The 25,681-nt window shown below is 48.6% G+C and overlaps 2 long non-coding RNA genes and 1 pseudogene across 2 annotated transcripts; 1 reads left to right on the forward strand and 2 right to left on the reverse strand.

Annotated features, from left to right (window-relative positions):
• The first annotated feature begins 425 nt into the window (after positions 1-425).
• On the forward strand, positions 426-11,960 carry LOC135970832 (uncharacterized). The gene is made up of 3 exons (XR_010586684.1): positions 426-934; positions 1,315-1,453; positions 10,887-11,960. It is a non-coding gene; the product is annotated as an uncharacterized lncRNA (long non-coding RNA).
• Positions 11,961-12,188: 228 nt separating this feature from the next.
• LOC123573488 (rRNA 2'-O-methyltransferase fibrillarin-like) lies at positions 12,189-13,780 on the reverse strand (annotated as a pseudogene).
• Positions 13,781-20,292: 6,512 nt separating this feature from the next.
• LOC135971043 (uncharacterized) lies at positions 20,293-25,116 on the reverse strand. Its single transcript, XR_010587095.2, has 2 exons — positions 24,774-25,116; positions 20,293-21,279 (listed from the first exon to the last, which is right to left on the reverse strand). It is a non-coding gene; the product is annotated as an uncharacterized lncRNA (long non-coding RNA).
• Between the last annotated feature and the right edge of the window lie 565 nt (positions 25,117-25,681).

The following is a 25,681-nucleotide window of genomic DNA, read 5'->3' on the forward strand; positions in this document are numbered from 1 at the left end:
GATATCTTGGGGATGGGACCCAAGTCTAAACTCGAAATTCATTTATGTTTCATATACACCTTATACACATCACCTGAAGGTAATTTTATAAAATATTTTAAAATAATTTTATGCAGGCCAGGCATGATGGCTCACACCTGTAATCCCAGAACTTTGGGAGGATGAGGTGGGAGAATCACTTGTACCCGGGAAGCAGAGGTTGGAGTGAGCCAAGATCGCACCTCTGCACTCCAGCCTGGGCGACAAAACGAAACTCTGTCTCAAAAAATAAAAAAGATAAGATAAGATAAGATAAGATAAAATAAAATAAAAAGTAGCTTTTGGCTACTCTGGGCATACTGCTATGGGGTAGCCCTGCTCCTCAAGGGGCAGTTAAAAAGAAAAAGAAAAAGAAAAAAAATATGTGTTCCATTCTTTATGTAAGAGAGAGTAAACCTGGACTATCCACGCTGCAAGTGGCTGTGGAGGGGCTGGCCCGCTCCCCTTCCGCGCACTCCCCTTCCACGCAGTCTCCTCCCGCATCACCTCTGTGACTGCTGTGCCCAGTCAGGCCCCGCAGAAGCGACAAGCGACGTCCTCAACCGCAATCTCGGCTCCTCGGGCGCCACCCAGTGGCCTCAGGGCGGAATCTCGGGCGAGCTCGGAGGAGCTCCGGGGTGGCGGGGCGCAGCGCGGCGCCGGTAAAACAACCCTTTGTCTTCAGAAGGCGCTGGTCCTGCCAAAGCAAAGCACCGTGCTTTACAGCCTCTGGAAGAGCAGTCCTGAGAAACAAAGCCGCGATTTTTTATAGCCACCGTGGAAACCAGACCCCACTTCCTTCCTCCTGGACCAGGGTTTTATTGATGAGGGTCCTCTTGTTTCAGGGCTGACCTGCTGCCATCTCTCCTCAAGACAGAGGAGAAAGATTAAAGTTCTCTCAGGGAATTTATCAAAGGTTTTTCTGTTCCGGTTACCAAACTGTTACAAATAACTCTCTTAGAGATCTCCTTCTCTTTCTTTTCTTTCTCTCTTTCTTCTTTTTCTTTCTTTCTCTTTCTTCCCTTCTTTCCTCCCTCCTTCCCTTCTTCCTTTCTTTCTTTCTCTTCTTTCTCTTCTTCCTTCTTTCCTTTGCTTCCCTTCCTTTCCTCCCTCCCTCCTTCCTTCCCTTCCCTTCCTTTCCCTTCCCTTCCTTTCCCTTCCCTTCCTTCTTCCTTCCTTCCCTTTCCTTTCTTTCTCTTTCTTTCATTTTTTTCTGTCTCTCTTTCTTTTTCTTTTCTTTCTTTTTTTTTTGAGTTTTTAAATAACACCGAGCGTGAACTGCCCTTCCCTGCACAGCTAAGAGGAAGAGGCTTGGGGGCACGTGATGAGTGACACCTTCTGTGCCCTTCTGTGCCCTCCTGTCAGGGAGGAAAACAGCTTCTGCCTCTGGAAGGGAGATGCCAGGAAGCTCAGCACCGGACCAAAGGGGACCCAGGTGAGGAGGGCGTTTGGGGCGGGGAGCTGGTGGGCAGTATGGGCCCTGGTCTTCTTCAGGCCTCAGTGCCCACCGTCCCCCACTCCCCCAGGGAGCTGTGCGTCCAGGTGCTGTGACCAACTGAGGCGGGACGATGGGTGCTAGACCATGAATTCAATTTCTCATAAAGGAGTTCAGGAGAAACCATGTCAGAATAAAGTTTTCGCCAAATTCAGGAATGAAAATTCCATAACCAATTATTACCCAAAGACGGATGATGCAGGGAAGGTGGCCTTCCCAAGCAGGCGGGTCTGCATTGAAAGTTCTGCTGTGAGTGATCAAGTTACTTAACCCTTTGAGACTCAACCTCCTCTGCAAAGTGGGGACGTCAGTGACACCCACTTCATAAGACTATTGTGAGTTTGTATTGAGGTGATATACATTTAATGGTGATAAATTTTACTCATAGACTTGGAGTATTAAAAAAAAAAAAGTGCCACATTCAGATTGTTCCCAAATCATATTAAATCAGCTTGCCTCTACAGTGAGAAATTCAATCCGTTGAATTTGAGGTCTCCTTTTTGTCTCTAGGATAACATAAGAGGCATTGGTAACCTTGTGGTGTCCAGAAAGCCAGTGCTGGGCCTTTAGCCCTAGTCCATCAGGGTGATGCCAAGCCCTCGCTGTGCCCAGCTACCCTGGTCCCTAAGACTGTCACCCACAGAGGGCAGGGCCAGGCCTCCCAGGGCCCCCTCCCAGCCCAGCCCTCTGGGTTCCTTCCTCCTTCCTGGGGGAGCTGAGTGTACGCTGATGGAGGAGGGCTTGTCTTTATTACCAGCAGAACACACACACACACACACACACACACACACACACACACACGCACGCACGCACACACACACACACACACACACACACACGCATCTATTCCGCTGCCAGCCTTGGGAGCTGTCTCCAAGCCTCTGGCACTCTGCACCCTCCACCTCTTGCCCTCCAAGGGCTCTGTCTTGTGCCCTGAAGGAGAGATTTCACACAATCCCCAGCATGAGACTAGAGAGCCCAATACTTGGGATGGCAAAGGAGAAACAAAGACAACAGCAAGAACGACAACGTGGAAAACACAAATTAATTCCTCAATGAATCGCCCTGTAAAACCATAGCACATGTACAAGGCAAATCCTCAGTAAGTGGGAATTGTCATCGATGTCCGAGGCTGGATTGGGGACACATAAGCTATTGTCGTTAGTGCTGTATTATTGCTGTGCTGTGGCCTACTTGGCTTTTCCTTTTGTTGTATGAACCTACCTGCCCATTGGTGCCCTCCTGGTCTGGATGTAGGCCCTGGATAGCAGAGAGCAGCTTGCTCAGAGCTCACTCAGGGGACCTGCCTAAGCCTTTGGTCCCCTGAGTTTCTGGTGTGTGTGTGTGTGTGTGTGTGTGTGTGTGTGTGTGTGTGTTCAGTATCTACAGAGATAAATCAGTTCAAACAAACCATGCTGTGTAAGTGAGCTGCCCTTGGTGAGCCCTCACTGCAGATTTGGTCTTTCAACCACAAGACAGAGAACTGTGCTCCAGGGGAGAGAACTGCATCGGGTCAGGAGGTCTGGGCTGTCCTTCAGCCCGTGGTGGCTCTGTGCTCAGCCTCTGCACTGGGACCTTGACGTTCACTATCTGGGTTTCTCTCCTATCATGGGAGATGGGGATGGGGGCAGGGGATCCCACCTTCCCTGCCTACTTCCCTGAGATCAAAAGAGGTCACAGGATATTCAGTGGACACGTTCTGAAAATCACTTGTCAGATGAGGTAATTATATTTCAGGTGATAACGTGAGCAGGGAAATGCCAATGCCTGAATCCCTATGTCACAAAATAGCTTCATACTAGCCTGATACCCACGCGCGACAGCAACGCAGAGCCCTGGCCGCTTTCCGGCCTCAAGCCTGCATTCTTCCATGGGGTATGACTGGGCCAACCGTCTCTGTCATCTGTTCCCCGCCTCCTGCCACTTGCCGAGAGTGGGGGCTGTGGAACCATCCCTTGGGGCCTCTGGACCTGTCTCTATCCCACCTTCCTCCTCTTCATTCCTCCTCTTCATTACCACCTCGCCGGCTTCCTGGGCCTCCTGCTTGCGGCAGCCCTGGCCCCTCCTGGCCCCTCCTCGCTGACCGCTCCCGCAGGGGAGAGAGGGCTGAGCCTCGCAGAGAAAAAGCTGGCGTTTCATGAATGTGTGTCATGAGCTGCATCATCTCATCAGAACTTGCACAACCCTCTGACTTGGCCATTTCATTTTTACAGATGAGGAAACTGAGGCTCGGTAACGTGTTCAATTTTGTGCCCAAATTCACACAGCTAAGAAGACACAGAACAAGACCCTGCGCCTTGGTCCCTGGAGCCCGTCTCTGCAGTGCCAGAGGGGCTCCGAAGCGCAGGTTTCCACCCCATTCTCTGCCTCTCCTAAAGGGACTGATTTCCAGCTTGGCCATATAGTGTGGGCAAAACACAACTGGCCCCACTCAGTCGCCTCTGAAGAGCTTTCCCAGCCCAAAACGAAGACATCCAGCTAAGCAGACCAGCTGTCTGCACAGGCTTTGGGGAGACGGTGGCCCCAGGAGGGGTTCCTATTGATTCTATTTAAATAAGGGAGATGTAATAAGTATTTTTTGTCACAATGGTCAAAAGACAAAATGACAACATATTTAGTTTAAAGATCTTAATTGTGGTCGGGCATGGTGGCCCACGCCTGTAATCCCAGCACTTTGGGAGGCCAAAGCGGGTGGATCACTTGAGGTCAGGAGTTTGTGACCAGCTTGGCCAACATAGTGAAACCCTGTCTCTATTAAAAATACAAAAAAAAATAGCCGGGTGTGGTGGTGTGTGTCTGTAATTCCACCTACTCAAGAGGCTAAGGCTGGAGAACGGCTTGAACCCGGGAAGCAGAGGTTGCAGTGAGCCAAGATCGTGTCACTGCACTCCACCCTGGGCAACAGAGCGAGACTCTGTTTCCAAAAATAAAAATAAAAACAAACAAAAAAAACCTTAATTGATTATTTATTCGTGATTTCAGAATCAGGCAGCCCCTGTACTGGAACAGGTTCAAAGCACCTTGGAAAGACAGCACGGTGGTCAGGCAGGAGCTGAGGATAGAAAATGGAAGGGCAGCCTAGCATTGAATGGTTGCAGCTGTGCGTTTGCCTAAGTTGACTCAGTTGGCCACCCATGGTTGACTGAAGCTCAGCTGCTGTAATAAGCTGAGGCTCTGCTGTTTGTTACAGAAGTATACTCCTATGATAGGTTTTCAGTTAGTTTCTGAACTAAGTCAGGCTGCAGTTTGTTATTTCAGGGCTCGAATGTGGAGGCGTCCTAGGGCCAAGTTTAGGTTAATTTAACACCACTGAGAGACCACGAGATGACAAAGAAAAACCCAGCATTGACAAGGCACATCTAGACATTTCACAATACTTCTCAGCCTCCATGACTCTTGTAAATATTAATTTAACCCTCTGGGTAAATGGGTAATAAAATTCTCTTTGTATTAAGGCAGTGGTAAAAGTTAATAGGCTGTAAGCCAGAATCATTCCTGGGAGGTTTTACTGCCGAGCGTGTGAGTGCCTCGGATTGTACTGTGAGGCACTGAGTTTCTATGCCACACTCCATGACGGGAATAGCATTATCATTGCCTCATGTGGCATTCCCATGATTGTTATGCAACCTGGTACAAAGTAGGTGTTCAATAAACATCATAAGGCCAGCTGCGGTGGCTCACTCCTGTAATCCTAGCACTGTGGGAGGCCAAGGCAGGTGGATCACCTGAGGCCAGGAGTTCAAGACCAGCCTGGCTAACATGGTGAAACCCAGTCTCTACTAAAAATACAAAAATCAGCCAGGTGTGGTGCCACATGCCTGTAATCCCAGCTACCTGGGAGGCTGAGGCAGGAGAGTCGCTTGAACCTGGGAGGTGGAGGTTGCAGTGAACCGAGATTGTGCCACTGCACTCCAGCCTGGGTGACAGAGCGAGACTCTGTCTCAAAAAAAATTAAAATAAAATAAAGATAAACATCATTGTAATAAGTATTGAACTCAGCACACATAGCACAAAACAAAAATCTAGGGGCTACAGTTAATATTTTTTTAATGTCCATGGTTCAGGAATAGATCTAGAAACTTCTTCCTTTAGTGCCCTAAAACAGAGATCCTAAAAAACTAAGATGCTTTAGTTTGGGAAGTTTCGTGATCCCTTGTAGAATCTTCCTGATAGCTGACCCCAGTGCTCAGAACCATAACAAATTCTGAATTTTGTACAGGAAGTGTGAAAAAAAAAAACCAAATTTTACCGCTGACCTCAATAAAAATAACAACCCCAGTCAAAGGTCTAGTGACACCAGGTATCTTTTTAAAATGCCTGCAGCCTGGACGCGGTGGCTCATGCCTGTAGTCCCAGCACTTTGGGTGGCTGAGGTGGGCGGATCACCTGAGGTCAGGAGTTCGAGACCAGCCTGGCCGACATGGGGAAACCCCGTCTTTACTAAAAATACAAAATCAGTCGGGCGTGGTGGCAGGTGCCTGTAATCCCAGCTACTCGGGAGGCCGAGGCAGGAGAATCCCTTGAACCCGGGAGGCAGAAGTTGCAGTGAGCCGAGATCGCAGCATTGTATAACAGCCTGAGCAACAAGAGCAAAACACCATCTAAAAAAAAAAAAAATAACAACAAGAGCGAAACACCATCTCAAAAAAAAAAAAAAAAAAAAGCCTGCTACCTGGTCACTGGTCACTAAACCTCAGGAATCCAAGGCCCTGGCTCACTCGGTGCTCACAGTTTGAGGGTGACATCTACCTGGTCTCTCTAAAAGAGCAAAAAATCATTCCATAGCATCACTATGAACACTATGAACCATCATTCTCCTCACTTCATCCCATGATCAGTCAAGCCAGGAAGGAAGAAGTCAGTAAGACACTGACACCCTTCCTGTTAGACAGGCAGGAAGACCCGCGCTTCGTTATCACACTGTAAATCAATCCTGACAGCTTCTCTGGGATCCTAAGTCTTCCTGCGGCATTCACTATTTTGTTTATGTCCTTTTGCTTTAATTCAAGAGCCTGTGACCACATCGTGCCCAGATCATGCTGCGCATTAGTAAAGTTGTGGCAGCTGTGGTGTTTGGCTGTTTTTCTTGTCCTCGAGTTAGCTCAAGCACTGGGGCTTTCACGTGCAGACATGCAGCGATGGGTGAGCAAGGATCTGGAGGATCCTGGAGGGTCTGGGGCTGGTGGGTGGTTCTGGAAACCAACAACTCTGGGGCCCCACCGTTCACCTGACTCTGCCACTGTCTCCATCTCTTTTTCTTGTGATGCTTCTCACTTCTCCCGCCCCCAGGCAGCCGCCGCACTGTAATCTGCTTGTCATTGTCTATGCCTCCTGCCCAAAGGAAGCCTCATCCTGCAGTGATCCCTCGTAGCCCTCCTGCTTCATCGCCTTTTCCGCGCAGGCTCTCAGGAAAGTCAGGTTCCCACTGCTGCCAGCCTGCCTCTGCGTATTTCAGAGAGGTGACCTGGTGGGCGCTGGCAGAGCTCTCTGGGTCAGGCCCCTGCAGGGCCGATGACAAGCCTACCACATGGCCCAGAATAAGACACCACGTGCCCCCGGCAGCCGGGGTCTGTGCAGGTGCAGCTGTGTTTCAGGAGCAGGCTGATGTGGACACATCCGAGACAACAGGCCGGGGCACAGGAGCCTTTCCTCTGCCTCTCTATTTGGGTTTATGCATCCCTTCCTCTGGTCTACTCGGGCCACCAAAGTCCTCCGTGTTGTTGAGTCCAGTGGCCAATTTCCAGGTGTGGTTCTCCCTGACTTTGCGCGGGCTTCCGACTAGCTGTCTCCCTCTCCTCCTGGAAGAAACTCGGCCCTGGGACACCATGCTCGCCTACCACCGCCTGACTCTCCTGGCAGCCCCTTTCTTGGTCTCCTTCACTCTTCTGCCCCTCCCTTTATCATTCCCTAAGCAAGGGCTACAGATTCCTCGATTCCCTCATCGATGTCACCGGTCTGATCGCTTTCAATACCATCTCCACGCTGACGACTGGAATTTACACCTCCATCCCAGGCCTCCGCCTGAACTCCAGCTGCAAACTTGCAGCTGCCGACCTTCCACTCAGTTGCCTAACACTCATCTGAAACCTAAAGTGCCCAGACTCCTGATATCCATTTCTAAGTTTAGTTTAATTTTTGTACATTAAAAAATTTAGGCCAGGCATAGTAGCTCATGCCTGTAATCCCAGCACTTTGAGAGGTTGAGGCAGGAGGGTCGCTTGAGCCCAGGAGTTTTGACCAGCCTGGGCAACACGTTAAAACCCTGTCTCCATTAAAAATATATATAAATTTAGGCTGGGCGCGGTGGCTCACACTCGTAATCCCAGTACTTTGGGAGGCCGAGGTGGGTGGATCACCTGAGGTCAGGAGTTCGAGACCAGCCTGACCAACATGGTGAAACCCTTTCTCTACGAAAAATACAAAAATTAGCTGGACATGGTGGCATGTGTCTGTAATCCCAGCTACTAAGGAGGCTGAAGCAGGAGAATCGCTTGAACCTGGAGGGTGGAGGTTGCAGTGAGCTGAGATCATGCCACTGCACTCCAACCTGGGTGACAGAGCTCTGTCTCAAAAAAAATATATATATATATATATATGTGTATATGTATACACACACACACACATATGTATATATACACATATATATAAATTTAATAAAAATGTTTCTGTAGGGAAACATCTTGGTATGTTGCCCAGTCTAGTCTCCAACTCCTGGCCTCAGGTGATCCACCCACCTCGGCCTCCCAAAGTATTGGGATTACAGGCGTGAGCCACCACACCTGGCCTGATAGCCATTTCTATCAACTCCTCCCATGATCCTTCCCAAAAAAACCCCTGCTCCTCTGGGCTTTTTTGCAAATGGTAACTTTATTCTTCATGTTGCTCAGACAAAATCTATATATATGATAAAATATCTTAAGAGATATATTTGATACATTCATCTTCAACTTCTCTTTTCTCTCACTCCCACTTCCAGTCTTCAGCAAATTCTGTCAGTTCCGCCTTCAAAATGTGTCCAGAATCCACCCTCTGCTAACCCACTCCCCGGCTCCCACGATCCTCCTGGCTCGTCACCCGCTTCCACCTTTGCCTGCTGCGGTCTCTTCTCAACTCGAGTCAAGCCACTCCGTTCAGATATGATTAGATCGCGGAATTCCTCAGCTCCAAACCCTCCAATAGACAGTTTCTGAAATTCAATCTGTTTCTGTTACTGAAATTCAACCCAAGGTCATACAAGGCTCGCAGGCCCACGGTACCTGGACCCTCGCTGAATCTCTGACCCTTCTTCCTCCTTCTCTTGGTTCTCTTGCCGCACTTCCTCCAATACCCAAACATGCCCCAACCTCGGTGGCCTTTGTTCCTGAGAGATACCCTTATGGCTGCCCCACCATCTCCTGCAGGTCTTTATTCAAATGTTGCCTTCTCTTGAGGCCTTTCCTGGACACCTCAGCTAAAAACTGCCACCCATTCCCTGTAGAGCCCCCCTCCCTTCCCTCCTCACTTTCCCGCCTGAGGACAGACCACTGTCTAACACCCCACATCCTTACTGATTTATTATCTGTATCTCCCGTTGAACAAAGGCTGCGGGAGAGCAGGCATTTCTGTCTGTTCTGTTCTGTGCTGTATCCCTAGCACCTAGAAGAGTGTCCAACATGAGTTTCCATGAATACTTCTGGAATTCGCGAACCCGTGAACATTGCCCTGTTCACCAGTCTTTGCGAGGCAGCTGCTGTCCGTGTGTGCACGCTTTCTCATGGCTGGTTGCTAGCTGTCCTTCAGCCAAAACACAACCTTTCCAGGGTGTGTTTGCCTGGAGAGTGCATTATTCACCTATGTGTTGTAGATCGACTGAGAGAGGGATTTTTTTAAGACAATTTATTTACTTTTAGATGGAATGTTGTTCTTGTTGCCCAGGCTGTACTGCAATGGCATGATCTCGGCTCAATGCAACCTCTGCTTCCTGGGTTCAAGAGATTCTCCTGCCTCAGCCTCCTGAGTAGCTGGGATTACAGGTGCGCACACCACCACGCCTGGCTAATTTTTGTATTTTTAGTAGAGACAAGGTTTCACCATGTTGGCCAGGCTGGTCTCGAACTCCTGACCTCAGGTGATGCACCCGCCTTGGCCTTCCAAAGTGCTGGGATTAGAGGCGTGAGCCACTGCACCTGGCCGAATTTTTTTTTTTTTAATTCACAAGACTTTGTTACTCTGTTCCTTCATTGGTACAGTATTAAGAATATTCACTTCACCCGATAGTCTCATTTGCAACTAAAGATGGTTCTATATGACATGGGCGCTATAAATGTTGGAAAGGCAGTAGAAGAGTCTTTGTCAGGCCGGGCGCGGTGGCTCAAGCCTGTAATCCCAGCACTTTGGGAGGCCGAGACGGGTGGATCACGAGCTCAGGAGATCGAGACCATCCTGGCTAACACGGTGAAACCCCGTCTCTACTAAAAAATACAAAAAACTAGCCAGGCGTGGTGGTGGGTGCCTGTAGTCCCAGCTACTCGGGAGGCTGAGGCAGGAGAATGGCGTGAACCCAGGAGGCGGAGCTTGCAGTGAGCTGAGATCGTGTCACTGCACTCCAGCCTGGGTGACAGAGCTAGACTCCGCCTCAAAAAGAAAAAAAAAAAAAAAAAAAGAAGAGTCTCACTACTAAAGTCTCTAAGCTTCAAGAAGCTGGACTCTCAGAGAAGGAGGGCATTCTTCGTTGAGAGCCAGGGAGGGCGTGTATGGGCGGCTTGCTGACATTGAATTTGTAGATCTAATCAGGAAACTGCCCGACCACCTGCCAGAAAGCAATTATTTCTATTGTAATGTAATTGTTCCAGCCACATGATAATCTGATGATAATCATCATGAGGTCATTTAAAACTATGTCAGAATGACATTTAATTCATAATCCCTGAGGTGAAATTTAGGAGGAAAAAACTTTCTGTAATTTAGTTTAAAATGTCCATATATTGAAATGAACAGTGTTCAGTGTTTACTGCATGACATTTCCTCGCTTTCTCTTGTATACATTTGTCATGTTATATGTTAAAGTATGAATGATTGTCAGGCTCTAGCTGAAAAGAGAGGGCTGTAACAAGTCACCTGGGGTTCTGATTCCTTTCTCCATTTATTCCAGTCACCCCACAGTTGACAATGTCTAGTCCATCCGGCAGGTACAGGGGCAACTATAAAATAGGAAGAGGTTTTTATTACTTTCCAGTCCCGTTCTAAATGGAGCTGGTGACTGCAGTAGCCTGTCAACCTGCTGGTGATAAAACCTTTCAAATAAAACCTTCTCTTCTGCAAAGATAAAGAAAACTAGATTCAGAGTCTAATCTCCTTGCCTCTTATAACCTTCTTCTTCTTCTTCTTTTTTAAGAGCCGCTGTGAACATTATTTTTAAAGCCAACAATGAAACTCTGTGCTTCCACAATACAACTTAGGCCTTCAAACACACAGATGCTGCTGCCTTTGAATCACCGCCTCACTCACTTCCCTCAGTCCTGGCAAATGAAGCAATTCAGAGGAATTGAATTGAGGCCCATCTCTATCCGCCCTGCATCTCCTCTACCTTCCAGGCTGTGTTGCTGATGGCATGGACGCATGCTGGAGGATCCTGCAAAATTCTGACCAGCCAGCCATGAGGCCAGCAGCGCTGACCCTCTTCGCCAGATGGGAAGGCAGAAACACAATCTGTTTCGCTCTGCAAACATCTAGGAACAAAATGGTCTGTCCACCAGTGCAAAATACCACCCCTAAGCAGTATTTCCAATTGTTCTTTTCATGGGCTGTCTTTGCACACACTCAGTGAGGCCAGCTCAAGTGGTTATTACTATAGTCCATGCTTTGCAACCACACTCGCACACAGAAAAAGAAAGAAGGCTTTCCGGTTCATTTCTTGATGTCAGAACAACTCTGGCACCAACACATCTGGCAAATACCTTTCTGCGGGCACACCCAAACGAGACTAATATCATTTATGGTAGATGTACACATTCTAAATAAAATACTAGGCCAGGTGAGGTGGCTCATGCCTGTAATCCCAGCACTTTGGGAGGCCGAGGAGGGTGGATCACCTGAGGTCAGGAGTTCGAGACCAGCCTGGATAACATGGCAAAACCCTGTCTCTACCAAAAATACCAAAAAATTAGCCGGGCATGGTGGTGCATTCCCATAATCCCAGTTACTTGGGAGGCTGAGGCAGGAGAATCAATTGAACTCGGGAGGTGGAGGTTGCAGTGAGCTGAAGTCGCACCACTGCACTCCAGCCTGGGCAACACAGCCAGACTCCATCTGAATAAATATATAAATAAATAAATACTAGCAAACATACCTTGGACAAGAGTGAAAAATAGTGCAAATGGGTCCTGTCTTGGTCTGTTCCTGCTGCTGTAACAAAATAGCTTGTATTGGGTAATTTATAAACAATTGAGGCCCTGAACTCCTAGCCTCAAGTGATCCTCCTTCCTCAGCCTCCCGAAGTGCTGGCGTTCCAGGCATGAGCCACCATGCCTGGCCTAGAAGATGTGACAGATGAGTCTTTTAGTAGAAAAACTCCCCTTGTGAATTCCTCAATCCAGCCCCTCCCACCCTCACCCCTAAAAATAAATAAGAAGAGAAAAAGAAACTCCCGTGGCCACACCATCGACACACTTCATGGCAATCCGGAATGTGCCGAACTTCAGGTCTTTGCCTTGGCGGGTGGCCTGTCCACTCCCAGGACCACAAGCTGGTCTCTCTGGTGAGGCTCTAGGGCAGCTGCTTCGGGGCTTCGCGTTCTCTTGTTCCACCCTTTTCATGTCGCAGGCAAACACGGCCTCTGCTGGGCTTGGACTCCATGCAGTTGGCCTCAGTGGAAATCGCAGTGTCCTCCAATCGGCAGGAAGGGGTGGGCATTCAGGGCCACAATCCGGGTTTGCCCTGGCAGGGCCACACCAGCCAAAGTCACATCCACCACGGCCATGAGCACGTGGCACTTGTGCTGCCGCCGAGCACCCTCCAGCACAGGAAGGATGTTGGTCCTCTTCTTGGTCAAGTTAATAAGGCAAGGCCAGAACGGTGGGAGGACTCCACGGCCTAGACTAGACCACCTGGGCCTACAATGTCAGAGACATGGGAGACGGTGGTGTCCGAGGCAGCCCCGAGGGAGAGCACCTGGGCCCTGGCTTGATGTGGAAGGGGTTCCATGCTTGGGACTCCATGCTGTCATCTCCTGGTGAAATGGGGACTCTCTCCTCTCCATAAACTGATTCTCCAGGGACCAGATTCTCAGTGACTACTGCATGATCTGATTCTTTCCTCCACAGTGAGACACCTCAGCCCATACAGATCCACTGTCACATTCTTCCCAGACTGCTTTCCTCCTTCTCTACCCCACCACCACCCCGGTGGCCACCAGAAGGGAATCCTCCACCACCTCTTCCTCCTCCTCCCCCATCTCCTCCTCCACTCCACCACCTCTTCCTCCTCCTCCCCCATCTCCTCCTCCACTCCACCACCTCTTCCTCCTCCCCCATCTCCTCCACCCCCCTAGCTCTTCCTCCTCCCCCCGCCATCTCTTCCTCCTCCCCCATCTCCTCCACCCCACCAGCTCTTCCTCCTCCCCCCACCACCTCTTCCTCCTCCCCCACCATCTCTTCCTCTTCCCCCACCACCTCTTCCTCCTCCCCCACCACCTCCTACCCCACCATCTTTTCCTCCTCCCCCACCACCTCTTTCCCCCTCCTCCCCATCTCCTCCTCCCCCACCACCTCTTCCTCCTCCTCCACCTCTTCCTCTTCCCCCCACCACCACTTCCTCCTCCCCCCAACACCTCTTCCTCCTTCTCCCCCATCTCCTCCTCTACCCCACCAGCTCTTCCTCCTCCCCCATCACCTCATCCTCCTCCCCCACCAGCTCTTCCTCCTCCCCCACCACCTCTTCCTCCTCCCCCACCACCTCATCCTCCTCTTCCACCACCTCTTCCTCTTCCCCCACCTCTTCTTCCTCTTCCTTTACCTCCTCCTCCCCCACCACCTCTTCCTCCTCCCCACCACCTCTTCCTCCTCCCCCTACCTCCTCTTCCTCTTCCCTTACTGCCTCCTCCTCTCCCCCATCACCTCTTCCTCCTCCCCACCACCTCTTCCTCCTCCTTCACTTCCTCCCTCTGTTCCTTCACCTCCACCCGGACCTCAGTCCTCACCAAAGCCTCCTTGACCCCACCACAACTGCCACGGACACCAATGCCCCCTCAGCTGCCGAAGCTACCCCACAGGGACTAAAACCTGGCTTCATGGTGAGCCCTGACTTGTGCAGTTCCAGAATTCACAACTCCACAAGTCTGGGACTTTCGCACATGGGAAAGAGTGGAAGACATTTTTAAAAACAGGAGTGCTGAGGAGTGATTTATGCCACCATGCAGTGCAGTGTGTCTTTTAAAGAATGCTGCAGTAGCTATGCAATTTTAGAAGTAACTACATCCAATAACTGTTAATGCAAGTAATGCATTTTATTAAACTACACAAATACTTAATAAAACAGTAGTACTATTGGATTATCCAAAAAGCAGATCAATGAAACAAAATGTATTGAATGAAAATTGAGTACGTGGCTCACGCCTGTAATCCCAGCACTTTGGGAGGCCGAGGCGGGCGGATCACAAGGTCAGGAGATCGAGACCACAGTGAAACCCCGTCTCTACTAAAAATACAAAAAATTAGCCGGGCGAGGTGGCGGGCGCCTGTAGTCCCAGCTACTCGGGAGGCTGAGGCAGGAGAATGGCGTGGACCCAGGAGGCGGAGCTTGCAGTGAGCCGAGATCGCGCCACTGCACTCCAGCCTGGGCAACAGAGCGAGACTCCGTCTCAAAAAAAAAAAAAAAAAAGAAAAGAAAATTGAGTACGTCGGCCAGGCACGTTGACTCACATCTGTAATCCCAACACTTTGGGAGGCAGAGGTGGGCGGATCACCTGAGGTCGGAAGTTTGAGACCAGCCTGACCAACATGGAGAATGGAGAAACCCTGTCTCTACTAATAATAGAAAAATTAGCCTGGCATGGTGGCGCATGCCTGTAATCCCAGCTACTTGGGAGGCTGAGGCATGAGAATTGCTTGAACCTGGGAGGCAGAGGTTGCAGTGAGCGGAGATCACGCCACTGCACTCTAGCCTGGGCAACAAGACTGAAACTCTGTGTCAAAAAAATAAAAAGAAAAAAAGAAAAAAGAAAAAAAAAGAAAATTGAGTACCTAATATGTTCCAGGCACTGGGTGTTACAGAACCTATGTTTACATGTGGTTCCTGCCTGTGAGGTTAGCTATAGTGGAGACTGACTCTCAGTGATACTGTAGTAACTAATGACCATAGTGGTGGGGAGTTGGGGGAGGTGTGATGGGTAGAATGATGTCCCCCCAAAAGATCTGTGCACCTGAGACCTGTGAATGTGGCCTTATAGAAAGAGTCTTGGCTGAGTGCAGTGGCTCACACCTGTAATCCCAATACGTGGGAAGGCCAAGGATCGCTTGAGCCCAGGAGTTTGAGACCAGCCTGGGCAACATAGCAAGATTCTATATCTAATAAAAAATAAAAAAATTAGCTGGGCGTGGTGGTGCACATCCATAGACCCAGTCACTTGGGAGGCTGAGGTGGGAGGATCACTTGAGCCCAGGAGTTCCAGGCTGCAGTGAGCCATGATTATGCCACTGCATTCCAGCCTGAGCAACAGAGTGAGACCCTTTCTCAAATAAAAGAAAAAAGAAAAAGAAACACTGAGTGTGCCTAAGCCCCTTGAGTGTGTATTCTGTCATGCCTTTCCCTCTAGGATAAAGTTGGATAGTAGAATTGTTATAGATTTCTATCCTTGGATAAAATACCCAGAGATGTGCCTCATCACTCCGGGCCCAATCCCTGAACAGAAGGCACAGCCTCCCGACTCTCCCTAGACCAGAGTTTCTCAGAGTATGATAAACACAGCACCTGAAAGCCTATGTTAAGGTTTAAAATCCAAGACCCACGCCCAGATTTCCTGAATCAGAGTCTCCTGGGGTGAGGCCCATGAGTGTGCATTTTGAAAGATCGTCTCACGTATTCGGATGCACACTTAAATTTGAAAACCCCTGCATTCACGCATCTATGACACCCCTTCTCAGCTCTAAAGCGTCTGACCTACACTGCATTCTTGATTCTGTTCCCATCTATCAACTGAGCCTCCAACTACCCATCTAGAAAACAGAGAAAAATCTTACCTGCCACTAGGTCCTTGTCTAGCATTCTTTGAAATCCTGAGATCGGAGGGTCCAGATAAAGGAGCACTATTATTTATCCACCTTCACTTACCAGAGACAGCCCTCAGTGTTTTCCTTCCCTATTTGTGCTGGAATTTGCCAAAGTCGGAAAGGCCTGGGAGCCTGGAGGATCCTTGTCTCTCTCACTCCACGTATGTGGCAGGTTAACAGAGTCTTCCTCTGTCGCCCAGGCTGGAGTGCAATGGCCCCGTTTAGGCTCACTGCAAGCTCCGCCTCCCAGGTTCAAGCGATTCTCCTGCCTCAGCCTCCCGAGTAGCTGGGACTACAGATGCATGCCACCACGCCCGGCTAGTTTTTGTATGTTTAGTAGAGACGGGATTTCACTGTGTTGGCCAGGCTGCCCTCCAACTCCTGACCTCGTGATCTGCCTGCCTTGGCCTCCCAAAGTGCTGGGATTACAGACGTGAGCCACCACGTCTGGCCAACAAGGTAAGTTTCGTGGGCTTCAGATGTCTCTTTTTTCCCCTTCCTTGAAATAATTTGAGTCAAATCTGGAGACTGCCCTCAGGCCCAGTTGAGCTCCGAGGAGTTTGAGCTAGTCAAGTCTCCAAAGGACTCATAGCCAATCTCTGAAACTGGTTACTCCACAGGAAAGCCCATCTACCGCCCAGCACCTCAGGGGCCCACAGCGCAAGCAGGTGAGCTGGCTGCATGATTGAGAGGCTGCTCAGTACATGGGGTTACTCGTTTAACACTGCAGCAACCCCACGAGCTGGGGTTCATTCTTTTCATTTTTGAAACAAGAACAATGAGGCTCAGAGAAGTTAAGTCACACGACTGGTAAAGTGGCATCGTTGTGATTTGTGGTCGATAGCATCCTGTCTGTGGACAGGAGGCACACTCTGGCACTCAGCATTGAATAGTCCGGGATGCAGGGCCCTGCCCCAGGCTCCAGCCAGGTCATCGCCATGGTGAGTACTGGCTCGCTCCTGCTGGTCCTGCAGGCTCAGGGAAGGTGCTCCACACACATTTGGTGAGAGCATGATGCCTCTACCTAGGAGTGGCTGCCTGTTCCTGAACTTGAGCTGACTTCTCTCTTACAGGCTGCCTGACCCCAGAATGTGCTCCCTGAAACTATCCATCGCGCAAGCCCCACTCCTCTGTCCCACTATCAGACGAGACCCTATGTGTATTGGAAACCCCCTCCACTTCCCCACCAACTGCTTGGCTATGATACCAGCTGTTTTCCAGGCAGGTAGATTCCAAATGTTTAGTTTGCTGGACTGAATTTCCCTGTGGTCCCTACAAGTAAAGATTTATTGTTTTTCAAGGGCTTGACCCATCTCAGTGTGAGGATCTTTGTCAAGGGCTGGGCCTATTCCTCCCACCGTTCGACTGTGGCTAACCATCCTAGGCCCTGTTTCATTCTCAGACAGGACAAGGTGCTGGATGCCTGACTCTTGTGCAGGGACTTGCTACCTACAGAGATCACCAGCCTTCTGAGATTCTATATTCCTTTTCTCCTGGAGATCCCATTCAAGTGATTGCGAGTAACAAAACAGCACTAATCCCACAATGCCAATGATACAGAGGTGCATTCAGCAGGCTAGGTATTTCAACACATTTAGAGAAGATGGGGAGGGTCTGAAGCGATGCAGGGAAAGCTGCCCTCCAGAGGGGACGTGTGGCCGAGCAGACGGCTGAGCTGCCGGGCACAACGCCAGAAGCCCCAGGTGTATACAGCTCAGGTGTGACAGAGGAAGGAGGTGAGAGGAGAGCGAAAGAATGAAATGCAATATATATATATATATATATTTGTAAATTTCATTTTCTTAAAAAAGCCACACATGCTTCTGTAAAGATTCAATGAATGCTGGAATGCCTAAAGTAAAATGAGTCATCTTTGCCTGTCACCCTCCAATAGTTGGAATGTCCTTCCTCGGCATAATTACGGTTAACAATTTATTTTTGTGGTGGGGGACAAAGTCTTGCTCTGTCGCCCAGGCTGGAGTGCAGTGGCACAATCTCAGCTGACTGCAACCTCCACTTCCCGGGTTCGAGCAGTTCTCCTGACTCAGCTTCAAGAGTAGCTGGGATGACAGGCGCGTGCCACCACACCTGCCCAGATGATTTTTGTATTTCTTTTAGTAGAGACAGGGTTTCCCATGTTGCCCAGGCTGGTCTCAAACTCCTGGCCTCAAGTAGTCCACCCACCTTGGCCTTCTAAAGTGCTGGGATTACAGGCGTGAGCCAATGTGCCCAGCTGACTGTTAACAATTTTTTTAATCTCTATCCCTGAATTTTCGTTTATTTTTTGAAACACATGCAAACACATGTATTTCTAGATTTTTAAAACATAAAATAGGATCACACTATATGTTTTAAAATGTAGGTTTCATTATTATTCAGGTATGGTGAGGCCAACTAATCAGGAAACAACTGCTATTAAAAACACAGTTTTGGCCAGGCACGGCAGCACGTGCCTCTAATCCCAGTACTTCAGGCAGCCAAGGTAGGAGGATCACTTGAGGCCAGCAGTTTGAGACAACATATTGAGACTTCATATCTACAAAAATAAAAATGAAAATAATTAGCCAAGCACGGTGGTGCACGCCTGAGTCCCAGCTATTCAGGAGGCTGAGACAGGGGAATCACTTGAGCCAGGAGTTGGAGGCTGCAGTGAGCTATGATTGCGCCACTGCACTCCAGCATGGGTGACAGAGCGAGAGCCTGTCTGTCTCCAAAGAAAAGAGATAGTTTATTATTCCCATTTCCTGAGAGGAGAGGAACATATAACAGGCAGGGCCACTTGGGAAAGTGCCAGGGTCAATCAGGAGGCAGCAGGAGTGAGGGCAAAGGCTGGCCAAGAGCCTTTATTGTGGTTTCCTGGGAGGAAATGGGCAATGCAGCGTCAGCAGGACAGGCAGGTACAGGAGTGCCTAGTCTGAATAATGGATATAGGCACTACCCCAGTTGCTTGTGCCTGGGCCTGGTGTGATTCGAGCAGAGGGACAGTGGCCCAACCTGGCAGAGGTCAGTAAAGGAGGGAGATGGCAGGGATGGGCTCTGGATTCATGAAAATGTGAAGTGCATTCCCAGGGGAGTCGTTTGCTGTTGTAGGAATTAGCCAGCCTGGGAGGGTCGGTTTCTCCATGATCAGCAACACCTTAAGATGCCAGATTAGCAAGAGTACAGAAAATTTAAAAATAAAAATGAAAGGTTAATATGGCATATCTCTAACTTTTAAGCTAAATGGTGTATTCAGGCTGGGCACAGTGGCTCACGCTTGTGATCCCAACACTTTGGGAGGCCGGGGCAGGCAGACCGCTTAAGGCCAGGAGTTGGAGACCAGCCTGGCCAACATGGTGAAGCCCCGTCTCTACTAAAATACAAAAATTAGCTGGGAATGATGGTGCACACCTGTAATCCCAGCTAATCAGGAGGCTGAGACAGGAGAATTGCTTGAACCCTGGAGGCAGAGGTAGAGGTGAACCGAGACCATGCCACTGTACTCCAGCCTGGGTGACAGAGCAAGACTCCATCTCTAAGCATAAATCAGAATAAATAAGCAATGTATCCAGAGCAATAGTACATACATAACGGCTTGTTCTTTTTAATAACTTCGTCATATCCCATAATTTGGACGTTCTACATTTGAATGTGAATCCCATGAAGGGACAGTTTTGTCTCCTTTTATCCAGACTCAGAGTAGATGCTCAAAAATATCTGTCTGGCCGGGCGCGGTGGCTCAAGCCTGTAATCCCAGCACTTTGGGAGGCCGAGACGGGCGGATCACTAGGTCAGGAGATCGAGACCATCCTGGCTAACACGGTGAAACCCCGTCTCTACTAAAAAATACAAAAAACTAGCCGGGCGAGGTGGCGGGCGCCTGTAGTCCCAGCTACTCAGGAGGCTGAGACAGGAGAATGGCCCGAACCCGGGAGGCGGAGCTTGCAGTGAGCTGAGATCCGGCCACTGCACTCCAGCCTGGGCGACAGAGCGAGACTCCGTCTCAAAAAAAAAAAAAAAAAAAAATCTGTCAAATGAACAAACAAATGGCCCACAATGGACTCAACCAGTGCCTTATCAACAGATATTCAGATTGTTATTTATTATTATTTCAGACAACACTTCAATAAACCTACCTGTGTCTATAGTTGTCACTCAGTATCCATGGAGGGCTGGTTCTACAATGCCCCAAGTTCAGATACGAAATTCCCTGATATAAAATGTCATAGTATTTCCATAGAACCTACACACATCCTCTTGTAGAGTTTAAATAATCTCTGGACTATTTGTAATACCTAATACAATGTAAATGCTACCTAATTTACTGTTTTACTGTATTGTTTAGGGAATAATGACAAGAAAAAATCTGTGTATGTTCAGTTCAGACACAACCACCATTTAAAACACAAAAAATTTCCATCTGTGGTTGGTAGAATCCATGGATGCAGAATCCAGGGATATGGAGGGCCAACCCTACATCTTTATGTATTCGAATTAGTTAGGACGGGGCTTGGAGAGCAAAAGAATGACCCAAATAATTGTGGCTTAGCCAAGATCGATTTTTAAATTATTTGCATTCATTTATTTTTATTTCAATAGTTTTAGGGGTACAAGTAGTTTTTGGTTACATGGATGAACCGTGTAGTGGTGAAATCTGGGTTTTTAGTGCACCCATCCCTGGAATACTGTACATTGTCCCCAACAGGTGATTCCTTATTCCTCACCCCCTCCCACCCTCCCCCTTTCTCTGTCCCCAGTGTCCATCATACCACTCTGTATGCCTTTGCATACCCATAGCTTAGCTCCCGCTTACAAGTGAAAACATCTGGTACTTGGTTTTCCATTTCTGAGTCACTTCACTTAGGATAATGGCCTCCAGTTCCATCCAAAGTGCTGCAGAAGACGTGATTTCACTTTTTTATGGCTGGGTAGTATTCCATGGTATACATATACCACATTTTCTATATTCATTCATTGATCAGTGGGTACCTGGGTTGGTTTGATATCGTTGCAATTGTGAATTGTGCTGCAATAAACATATGCGTGCAGGTTTCTTTTGATATAATGACTTCTTTTCCTTTGGGTTGATGCCCAGTATTAGGATTGCTGGATTGAATGGCAGGTTGGTCTACTTTTAGTTCCTTGATAAATCCCCATTCCATTTTCCATAGAGGTTGTACTAATTTACATCCCCACCAATAGTGTATAAGTGTTCCCTTTTCACCACATCTGTGCCAAATTCTTTCTTTAAAAAATTTTTAATAAGGGCCATTCTGACTGGGGTAAAATGGTATTTCACTGTGGTTTTCATTTGCATTTCCCTGATGATTGGTGATGTTGACCATTTTTTTCACGTTTGTTGCCAAGATAGATATTTCACTGTCTTAAGTTCAAGAAGTCTGGAGGAGGTCAGGTCAGGACTGGTCTGGCGCTCCCTGGATTCGGGGCTCAGGCTCCTGCTACCTTGCTGTCTCTGCCCTTCACAGCTTCTACTCCCAAGAATCCTGCATGGCCCATCTTGCTCCCAGAGCTCCAGCCAGCAGCCTGTATTACAGGAGGAAGAAAGAAACAAGTCCCAGAGAGCATCACTCCTCCTTTTACAGGTTACTTCCTGGAAGCTGCTACTTCTGTGCATATTGTATTGCCAGAACTGCAGTGCAAGATCAAACCTAACTCTAAGGTGTGATGAGAAACATCATTATTCCAGGTGACCATGTGCCCAACTCAGCGTCACAGGCTCTGTTACTGAGGAAGGCAGCGTGGATGGATATCAGAAAACAACTTGCTCTTATTTCTGTCAGATAAATTTCCAGAAGTAAAACTGCTATGTTGAAAGGTACATGCATTTAAACATTTTTAATAAACACTGATAGATACTTTCAACAAAGGTTTCAGTAATTCAATCCCAGCAACAGTGAATGAGAGGATCTATTTCCTTACTAACATGGATGCGGGCAAGATTCTTTTTTTTTTTTTTTTTTTTTTTGGCAGGAGGGGAACAGGTGGCGGGGGACGGAGTTCTTGCTCTGTTGCCCAGGCTGGAGTGCGGTGGCTCAACCTCAGCTCACTGCAACTGCCTCCCAGGTTCGAGCAATTCTCCTGTCTCAGCCTCCTGAGTAGCTGGGATTACAGGTGCTTGCCGCCACACCCAGCTAATTTTTGTATTTTTTTAGTAGAGATGGAGTTTCACCATGTTGGCTAGGCTGGTCTCAAATTCTTGACCTCAGGTGATCCACCCGCCTTGGCCTCCCTAAGTGCTGGGATTACAAGTGTGAGCCACCATGCCCGGCTGAGATGCGGGCAAAACTTTTTTCTTTTTTTAGATGGAGTCTGGCTCTGTGCAGCAGCGCAATCTCCCCTCACTGCAAGCGCCACCTCCCAGGTTCACGCCATTCTCCTGCCTCAGCCTCCCGAGTAGCTGGGACTACAGGTGGCCGCCACCATGCCCGAATTTTTTGTATTTTTAGTAGAGACAGGGTTTCACTGTGTTAGCCAGGATGGTCTCGATCTCCTGACCTCGTGATCCGCCAGCCTCGGCCTCCCGAAGTGCTGGGATTACAGGTGTAATCCAGGTGTGAGCCACCGCGCCCAGACTGTGGGCAAAACTTTTAAAGACTGATAATCTGATAAGCAAAAGAAGTTATCCCACTGTCGTTTTGGTTTGTATTTACGTGATTACTAGTAAAGCTTAACCTGTTTTCACATATTTACTTGCCGTTTTCTAGTACTCTTCTATGAATTGCCTTTTTTTTTTTTTTTTGACAGGGCCTCACTCTGTCACCCAGGCTGGAATGCAGTGGCATGATCTTGGCTCACTGCAACCTCCGCCTCCCGGGTTCAAGCGATTCTCCTGCATCAGCCTCCCGAGTAGCTGGGACTACAGACGTGCACCACCACGCCTGGCTAATTTTTGTATTTTTAGTAGAGACAGGGTTTTGCTTTGTTGGCCAGGCTGGTCTCGAACTCCTGACCCTGGGTGATCTGCCCCCCTCAGACTCCCAAAGTGCTAGGATTAAAGGTGTGAGCCACTGTGCTGAGCCAAAACACAGTTTTAAAATCCTTGCTATACAGAATGGCAATGAGGAATCCTTTGGTTGCAAGTGGCAGAAATCACCCCCAAACTAGCTTTGACAAAAAAGGGGTTCATTGGTGTGAGAAAGAAAAGTAACTCAAAGTGGCCGGACGCGGTGGCTCACACCTGTAATCTCAGCATTTTGGGAGGCCGAGGTGGGTGGATCACAAAGTCAGGAGATCAAGACCATCCTGGCGAACACGAGGAAACCCCGTCTCTACTAAAAATACAAAAAATTAGCCGGCCGTGTAGGCGGGGACTGTAGTCCCAGCTACTCAGGAGGTTGAGGCAGGAGAATGGCGTGAACCCGGGAGGCGGAGCTTGCAGTGAGGGGAGATGGTGCCACTGCACACTCCAGCCTGGGTGACAGAGCGAGACTCCGTCTCAAAAATAAATAAATAAATAAAAGAAAAGTAACTCAAAGCAATCCTACGCAAAAGATGCAAAATATATCAGGCCCAGAGACACAAGAGTATGAGACTTCAGTCGTGCCCCTGCCATGCCCCGGGGCCCTCATTTAAAGGCATTTTGTCCTTTTTCTTCCTTGTAGTTTCCAGACTAGCTGATAAATGGCCTAAAATGTTATTACAGGCCCAGTGAGGTGGCTTACGCCTGTAATCCCAGCACTACAGGAGGCCGAAGCCGGCAGATCACTTGAGGTCAGGCGTTAAGACCACCCTCCTGGCCAACATGGTGAAACCCCGTCTCTACTAAAAATACAAAAATTAGCTGGAAGTGGTGGTGCACACCTATAATCCCAGCTGCTCAGGAGGCTGAGGCAGGAGAATTGCTTGAACCTGGGAGGGGATTCCCATGGTTCCAGTGAGCCTAGATTGTGCCACTGAACTCCAGCCTGGGCGATAGAGGGGGCTCTGTCTCAAAAAAAAAAAATGTTATTACAAGTTATATAATGTGACCCTCACCCATCATCTTCTTTTTCCTAGAATTCGTGATACAAAGAACAATGTGTAGTGAATCAGTAGCTTATTTTCATGTTATTTTAATGAACCAATGTAAGACTGCCCCTTCTTTTTCTCTTTAAAAACTTACTGGCAACTGGCCGGGTGCGGTGGCTCACGCCTGTAATCCCAGCACTTTGGGAGGCCGAGGCAGGTGGATCACGAGGTCAGGAGTGGTCACAAGACCAGCCTGGCCAAGATGGTGAAACCCCATCTCTACTAAAAATACAAAAAATTAGCCAGGCGTAGTGGCACGTGCCTATAATCCCAGCTACTCCAGAGGCTGAGTTGCTTAAACCTGGTGGGGCGGAGGTCCCAGTGAGCTGAGATCGCGCCACTGCACTCCAGCCTGGGCGACAGAGCGAGACTCCGTCTCAAAAACAAAACAAAACAAAACAAAACTTACTGGCAACTGCTGCTAATCGAGCATACATTCGAGACAACTGCAATCTGTCTCCCGGGTTGCAGTCCTCAAATTTGGCGCAAATAAACTCTCTGCTTATATTAATTCTGCCTCAGTTTCTTTCTCTAGGTCAATAGGATCATTAATGACCCCATCTACAACAGTACTGTCCCAATGTGTTTCTTTTTTCTGGGACGGAGTGCTGCTCTTGTCACGCAGGCTGGAGTGCAGTGGCGAGATCTCGGGTCACTGCAACTTCTGCCTCCTGGTTCAAGCAATTCTCCCTGCCTCAGCCTCCTGGGTAACTGAGATTACAGGAGTCTGCCACTATGCCTGGCTAACTTTTGTATTTTTAGGACAGACAGGGTTTCGCCATGTTGGCCAGGCTGGTCTCGAACCGCTGTCCTCAGATGATCCACCTGTCTCGGCCTCCCAAAGTGCTGGGATTACAGGTATGAGCCACTGTGTCCAGCCCCTAATGTGTTTCTAATTCTGTTCCTTTCTCTTTAACAGAACGTATCACTATAAGAATGACCTATAGGTCTACATATCCATCCATGCGTGCATCCACCCATCCATGTACCCCATCCATCCACCCACCCACCTATCACTATGTCTTGGTGTTTTCTTCACCAGAGCTTCACAAGGACCGAGGCTTGTTCACTGCTGAATCCCGGTGCCTGCACAGAGCAGATGCTGACACCTGACCCTCGCTCTCTCCATTTCTGGGTTCTGTAGCTGCCTGCTCCTTCACGATTGCATTCCATGCTCTGCATTCTGTGCAGATACACACATTCTTTTCCTGGTTGCTCCAGCAAAAGTCTCATAAACTTTCAGTGACCAGGCCTGGGTGATGTGTCCCCTGGATCCAGCAATTGGGGCCAGCCCCATACAGACCCCAGGGACTGCGAGAGGGAAAAGAGCAGAATCCTGGGGAAATCAGGGAACTGTTATCAGACGAAGGGCAAGGAAATGTATAGACACAGACACACTGAGGGCTGTAAGAATTCACATGTGACAAACGTTATGGTGGAACAAACAGGAGAAAAGCACAACCACTCGGGCCGCATCCTTCACCAACGATTTCTTCTTTCGCAAATGTTCTAGTGTTTGTTTTCTTTCTCACTGCGATCTCCTAAGTCCAGCTCTTGTCAATACACATCCCTTAATCGAATAAAAATGGTTTATTATTAACAGTAGCAGTATTTATCAAACATCCACAAAATGCTAGGCAAGATGCTAAGATATGCATAAGGATTAGCTCATTTTTAAATTTATTTTTTATTTTTATTTTGAGACAGGGTCTCACTCTGTCGCCCAGGCTGGAGTACAGTGGTGCAATCAAGGTGCACTGCAGCCTCAACCACCTGGGCTCAAGTGATCCTCTCACCTCAGCCTCTCGAGTAGCTGGGACTACAGGCGTATGCCACAATGCCTGGCTAGTTTTTGGATTATCTCATTTTATCCTCACAACAATCCTAAGAGGTAGTCACCACTGTTGTCCCATTTTAC

Source organism: Macaca fascicularis, chromosome 5 (genome assembly GCF_037993035.2).
Source record: "Macaca fascicularis isolate 582-1 chromosome 5, T2T-MFA8v1.1".
Lineage (NCBI taxonomy): Eukaryota > Metazoa > Chordata > Mammalia > Primates > Cercopithecidae > Macaca > Macaca fascicularis.